Source organism: Arvicola amphibius, chromosome 1 (genome assembly GCF_903992535.2).
Source record: "Arvicola amphibius chromosome 1, mArvAmp1.2, whole genome shotgun sequence".
Lineage (NCBI taxonomy): Eukaryota > Metazoa > Chordata > Mammalia > Rodentia > Cricetidae > Arvicola > Arvicola amphibius.
Genome location: NC_052047.1, coordinates 117,429,097 through 117,436,174, shown reverse-complemented (window position 1 = coordinate 117,436,174; position 7,078 = coordinate 117,429,097).

The window sequence follows — 7,078 nt, the reverse complement described above, 5'->3', positions numbered from 1 at the left end:
GCACCCAGGGAAAGTGCTCATTTCATCTCCAGGTCCCCTGCCCTTAGTACAGGGCTGACCCCCTCTTCTGCGCAGTAAATGTTTACTGGACTTAAATAAGCACAGCCCAAGCTCCCACGGGCTTACATTCCACACGTAAGTGGATTGAAATCCGCCAGGATGCTACCCACACGTGGGTAATTCCAGTCCTCCAGACGACCTTCCTTCCTCATGGCTTTGCGTTTGCGAGGCGTATTCTTGCCCCTTCTTCCTGATCTTTCTCCACTAGCCTTCTCCTGTACATTCTCAATCTACAGAGCAAGGCAAACTCCAATCTTTAAATCCTCCAGGGGTGAAATACATATTACCCATGACACACACACCAACTACTTGGCCCAAATGGGATACCCAGGTCTCTGGCCTCCTTGGCATTGGAGACCCAGATCAATTTTATATTAAGGATCTTCGCTCTTCCTGAGTTTCCCATGCATTTAACGTTCCCTGCAGCAGCAGTTGGTCTTTGGAGGAAAGGATGCAGGGATTGGTGGGGAGGGTGGACAAAGCTCCTTTGGTTTTAGCATTAACTCGTACAGTATTAGGTGTGAATTTCTAAGAAATTACGTGGCAGTGAGGTTATGACTTTCACACGATGACTGAAAGTAACATGAAAATATTGCCTGGTGCAACTCCACACGGGCATATGAAATTTCATTCTGCCTCATATGGGGAATTAAGGGGCCCACATAATGAAGCATTGTGTGTATGAAGAGGCGGAGGATAGCCAGACAGGGGGCAAGACTGGCAGCTTGAAGGCATAGTACTCAAACAAGGGCAGTTACCAACGACTTACTCCAGTCCTCTACCCCAGCCCTAATGCCATCTTTTTCTGGTTGTCAGTAAGACAAACACATTTAGGATCTGTTCTAGTTTTATTTTCTGTTGTTAAGATAAAACACTAACCAAAACCAAGGAGAGGAGAAAAGGGTTTATTCAATCTCTCAGATTATACTCCACCACTGAGGGAAGTCAGGGCAGGAACTCAAGACAGGAACACGGAGGCACGAACTGAAGCCGAGGCCGTGGAGGAATGCTGCTTCCTGACTTGCTTCAGCTAACTACCTTTCTTCTGCAGCCCAAACCCACCTGCTCAGGCGTGGCACTGCCAACAGTAGCCTAGCAATCAAGACAAGGCCCCATGGACATGCCCATAGGTCAAGTTGATGGAGGCGGTTCCTCAGCTGAGATCCCCTCGTCCCAGGTATGTCTAGGTTTGTGTCAAGTTGACCAAAAGTAGTCATGGCAGCATTCTCCTGCTGGGATCCCTTGTCTTTCTACTAGTATAAAAGGCTAGAGAAAGTTGTGGGCTTAGTCAAAGAGGACAGATTTCAGCCCTTTGCTGCTTCTTGACAGTGACTCTGGTCTGCCGAGTGAGATACTGGGCCAGTCAAAATAAAGTTGCTACATTGCAGCAGGCAGAGATTGTTGCAAATTCAAGTTCAAGGTTGAAACTCTGAGGATGGGACTGTTCTAGCTTGTCTTCCAAATGATTCTGCCACTTTCTCCAGAATGCCATCCATTCACTCAAATTCTTAAAGTCCCAATTTCCTTCCTGTAAATGAGCTTTATGACAGAAAATCTGAACCTGGTGCAGCTTAAAAGCCCTAGAATTAGCTGGGTGTGGTGGTGCATGACTTTAATACCAGCATTTGGGAAGCAGAGGCAGACAGATTTCTGTGAGTTTAAGACCAGCCTGGTCTATAGAGTGAGTTACAGGGAAGTCAAGGCTTCGGAGAGAAACCCTGTCTTGAAAAGCCAGGGGTTAAAAAAAGATTCATAAAGTCATTTCCAGAGTAGACCAACCTTCTGAAGAGACCTGATCCATTATCCCAGAGAGACCCAGAGAGAGTAGTTATCCATAATCCCTTAATCTTGGTTCCTAGCACCCAGACACGATGAGGACTACAGAGAAATTCAATTGAAGATTAGAACAACAGATTTACAGTTCTTGAACCCCGGGGGTTGTAGAACCAGTGGTCAGCTGTCTGCGTACTTACTGAGCAGCTAATCTGTGTGGTGTTTTGTGCGGGTGTTGGGGCAATGCTGGGTTGACCTGTCCTACACACATATCAATTCAGCTACAGTACCCAGCCCTCTGAACCACATCTTGCTCTTCCCTGAAGCACAACATCTCTTCCACATTCTTGGAATTACCTTCTTTGCTGGGACCACCAGGGGACCCCCCCGTCTTTACTCAGAGGATGGACTGCTTTCGCAAGCCCTCTAGCTCATCTTCCAGTGAGTGCTGAGCCCTTGGACATGACCTTCCCAGGGAGGGCACAGCACTCATCTCGCCCTTGAAACACCTGGCAGAGGGCGGGACACAGTACAGATGTTCATCAAATCCAAAGACGGATTTGCTTCTTCTCCAAGCAGATGCAGGAGGCCAACACCCCACTCAGCACTGATCAGGACAGAGGCTGCTAGCCCCACTCGCTGAACGCAGCCAGCTTCACGTCCACACCGTGAGTCAGTGACAACCCAGACAGAACAACACTGTCTGTCAGAACTTTCTGGAAGGACAGGAAGCCTGCACTGGCCCAGAGGGACCTCTGGCCACAGGTGCTGATGCAATGTGACCAGGGGCATTGAGAACTGAATTTCTTGTTTCATTGAATTTTAAATCTTGGAGGAGCGGTGTTTCACGTAGCCCAGACTAGCCTCGAATTCACCACGTAGCATAGAACAACTTTGAACTCCTGGTCCTCCTACCTCTAGCTCCCAAGTGCTGAGAGTCTAGGCAGAAGCTATCATGAGGCCAGCAGCGCCACGTTGGTCATCATGGACTCCATGGATGACTTGAATAGGATGGGGACATTTAGGAAGAAGCAGTAAATACAAAAGCATGCATTGGAAACCCCCAACAAACCTTGCTACAGCCTCTGGAGCCTCATAGGGGTTTCTGCTCAGGAATCTTCCCATATCCATGAATCAGCCTGAATTAAAGCTGAGAGAAAATAGCAAAGGGCGGCCACTAACCAAAAGCTGGATCCCAGTAGTTAATCCCAGAGATAGCCAGTGGGGCCCTATGAGCACAGAGGGGACTCTTCCGGAAGGCTTTCTTGTCCCCAGCATCTCCTGTGAGAACCTCTTCTGTCCCATGAGAATTCATCTGGGTCTATAGGCAACAGATATCGTAAAACTTTTTTTTTTCTGGATAGTGTTCTTTTTAAATTTAATTTAACTTTTTATTGGCAGTGTGGGAACCTGGGACATCAGAGGCATATAGTTCAGGAAGTGCCTGTGTGAGGTAAAGGTCCTTCGTGAGGTATGAATGTGTCATGGGGCTCGTTCAAGTTGCTGGACAAGAAGCAATCCAGTCTGAGTCTCTTTGCTGGGATGTCAGGGAACATGGGACACAGAGAGTAAAGGAGGGACATTTGGAAGAGCCATGGCCATCAATGCAAGCAGAGGCCCACATCTGGATGGCCCTGCTCCTTTTGGATGGCCATCCTCTGTAGCCTAGGGTCTCCAGAACTGGCTCTCCTTCTGAATGCAACAGAATGAACACAGCAGGAAGGTGGGCCTGGGAGGCAAGACCTGAACAACCAGATACAGTTCAAGGTTGACACCCATGGAGGTTCAAGGACTTGGGGGCTGAGCATCCAGCAGGCCTAAGCCAGGAGCTGCCCGTGGACTTGTTTATGGAGAGAGGCGGTGGTAGTGGGAGTCCTGGGTTAGCAAGAGGTGCAGGCATCCGTTTTAACAGGCCACTCGCTGAAACACTGACTGGGGGGGGGGTGAGAATGAAAAAGTAGAAGCCGATTGCGGTGACTAGCTGGAAGCAAGCTGCTGCATCTGAAGTGTGGGCGTGTGATGGAGTTTCCAATGTGAGCTCCACCTGTTTGGAGAGCTACTCCAAGCAGGTGTGTCTGACCTGCACAGGGAGGGGTCTGACCCATTAGACCCTGGAAGGGTCTATGCTACTGCAGCCTCTGGTCCAGTGTGAGAGGGTAGGGTGGCAGCATGACCATGTCATTTGCTGTCGACTTTTATCACTTGCTGTTGGACAGGTGACAGGGCAGTCTGACTCTGTTTTCAAACAGCCCCGGGGAAGTTGCGGACTGATAGACCCAGAGGAGGGATGGGGGTGGGGGGTTAGGGGCAGGTTGGAAGGGAGCAGGGGTGCTATTTGAAAATGCGGTTATTATTGTAGGAAGGCGGACCCAAGTGCTTGAAAGTCTCTTTTAGCTCAAAGAACGTAGAAGGCAGAAACAGTAAAAAGTAGAAATCAATGAGCTGGAAAACAGAAAGCAATGGGAAAATCAAAGAAGCCATCAACCACTTCCTTTAGAAGTCGATACAATGGATAAACCTCCAAGGAGAGGGAGCTAGAGGAAAAGAAAGGCTACAAGCCCCATGGACACCAGGAATGAGGGGCAATAGATAATCAGAAACACTACAAAAATTCTCTGGTGTCAATAAACTTGCAGGGCAATTTAAAAATTATCAAGGAGAGTGAAGAACAATACAAAATATGAATAATTTCCTAGTTTTATGAGTTGAGGCCTTGTGGTTAAAATTCTTCCCACAAAGAAAATTCCAGGTTTGGAGGTGTCAATGATAAACACAAACATTTAAGTAAAAAAAAAAACAATGCCAGGCTCAGCTAGTTCCTTCTAAGATTTTAGTATTATCCTGATGTTAAATCCAGACAGGGAAGGAGGGATAGACGGACAGGAGGGATATGTGGATGGGAGGGAGGAATGGGAGTGGCGGATAAATGGGAAAGATGGATGGATGGGAGGGGTGCATGGGGGGCAGGAGGGATGGGCAGGAGGGATGCATAGACAGGAGGGGTGGATAGGTGGATGGATGGGAGGGAAAGGTAGGAGAGGTGGAGAGATGGGAGGGATGGATAGATGGGTGAATGAATGGGAAGGAGGGGTGGGAGGGGTGGGGGTGGAGGGATGGATAGATGAAGGGAAGAATGAAAACCTGAGCATCATCTTTGGTGTACAGATGTAAGAATCTTTGACGTCAGCAAATGAAACTCTACAATGTATCAAAAGAAAAATAAATCATGACTAAGGGAGGTTTATTTTAGGGATTCAAGGTTGGTTTAATATATTATCTTATTTCTTTCTTCAGTAATTTCATTTGTTTTCCCATGCATTGTGTATGCTTGCACGGGTTCATGTGTATCACGTGCACACAGCAGCCCATGGACATCAAAAGAGGAGGCTGGGTCCCTGGGAACTAGAGCTGCAGATTGTGAGCAGCCCCGTGGGCGCTGAGAATCAAATCTGGGTCCTCTGCAAGGGCAGCTAGGGCTATTAACCACCAAGCCTCCTCCAGGCTTCCGGTTTAATAATTAGAAGCAATACATACAATTCACATGTGAAAGAACAAATGATAAAAGCAATGTTATTACCTGAGTGATGCAGAAAAAGACTTGAGCCCCATCGAATCCCTTTTCTCTCAGTAAACTTTTAGTGAGTTGGGAAGAGAAGCAAATCCTCTCTCCCCCACCCTCCATCTGTGTGTGTGTGGTGGTGGTGGAGTCTGGCTGACCTCGAACTCTCATGATCTTCTGTATCATCCTCTTCATTATTTTCCTAGCAGCAGGTACCACCATCAGCGGTTGCCATGAACACTCTTAGCCAGTGAAGTATATTGTGATAATTTGTACCAGAAATGTTCTCATTGGACTCCTGTGTTTGAGCACTTGGTCCCCAGCTGGTGGCACACTTATGGGTGGTTATAGAATCATTGGGGCAATCTGCCAGACGTAGGCTACTAGCAGAGGGCTTTGAGAACTGTGGGCCTCATTTTCTTCTGATCTAGCCCTAGGCTTCCTGATTTGCTAACATGGGAACAAAACTGCATCGTACGCTCCAGCCACATGGCTTCATGCTTGCCCACCATGACTGACTGTGTCCTCGGAAACTGTGAGCCCAAATGTAGTAGGAAGTGGCAGGGCTGTGTCCCGCTACCCGGCTAGCTTTACCCAAAATAATTACACGGAAACTGTGTTCTTTTAAAACACTGCCTGGCCCATAGTTTCAGCCTCTTATTGGCTAATTCTCACATCTTCCTTTAACCCATATTTAGTAATCCGTGTAGCACCACGAGGTGTGGCTTACCAGGAGAGATCTTAACCTGCGTCCATCTCAGAGAGGAGAATCATGGCGACTCACTATGGCGACTGCCTGAAGCGTCTCCCCAACTCTCCCAGAATTCTGTTCTGTCTATTCCGCCTACCTAATTTTCTGTTCTCTTAAAGGGCCAAGGCAGTATCTTTATTAATAATGAAAGTAACACATAGGCGCTCCTCCATCACCCAAACAAAACTCTCAAAAGCCACCTACCAGACTCACAGTATTTGTTTCTCATCACAGAGATGAGGAATGTCACCGCCCTAGCATCCATGCAAAACTATAGGTGGAACCATGTGTAATGCAAACTATGGGACTAAGATGGTAAGGGAGGGACTGCAGGTTCAGCTCAATTGGTAGAAAGCCTGCCTAGCATGCACAAAGCCTGGGTTCGAGTCCCCACAGTACGTAAAACTAGGCATGTATAAGGTAGAGGCAGGAAGTCAGAAGTTCAAGATCATCTTCATCTACATAGCTAGCACAAGGTTAGCTTACCCCCACAAACACACACACACAAGGAAGAGCATCTGCAGGGCATACGAACGCGGGACAGAGACATTGCTTGCATTCCCCTGGAGATTTGCACCCTGGCGGCAGGTGGTGAGGGCATCACTCCTGGGTCTTATCTGTTACAGGACACATGGGCAGCCTGGTGGGGAGGGAGGAAATGGACAAGTGCCCCCTTGCTTCCTGTTCTCAGAGGAAGGCTCCTGGTCCTGTGTTCACAGTCCCCGGGGGGAAATATTAAGGCCTCTCCTTCCCTACACTCTACATAGTACGGAGTGTCATCAGCTCCATGATTTGTCTGACAGGACAAATTATCATCCATGTGTTAGAGCTGGGGAAAGAGGTAACAGGACTTAGCTTGTTCAAGGTCACACGCCTCGCAGTTCAACACTAACCCCGGCTTGTCAAAATGGACACCTGCTGCAGCCGTCAGCCAT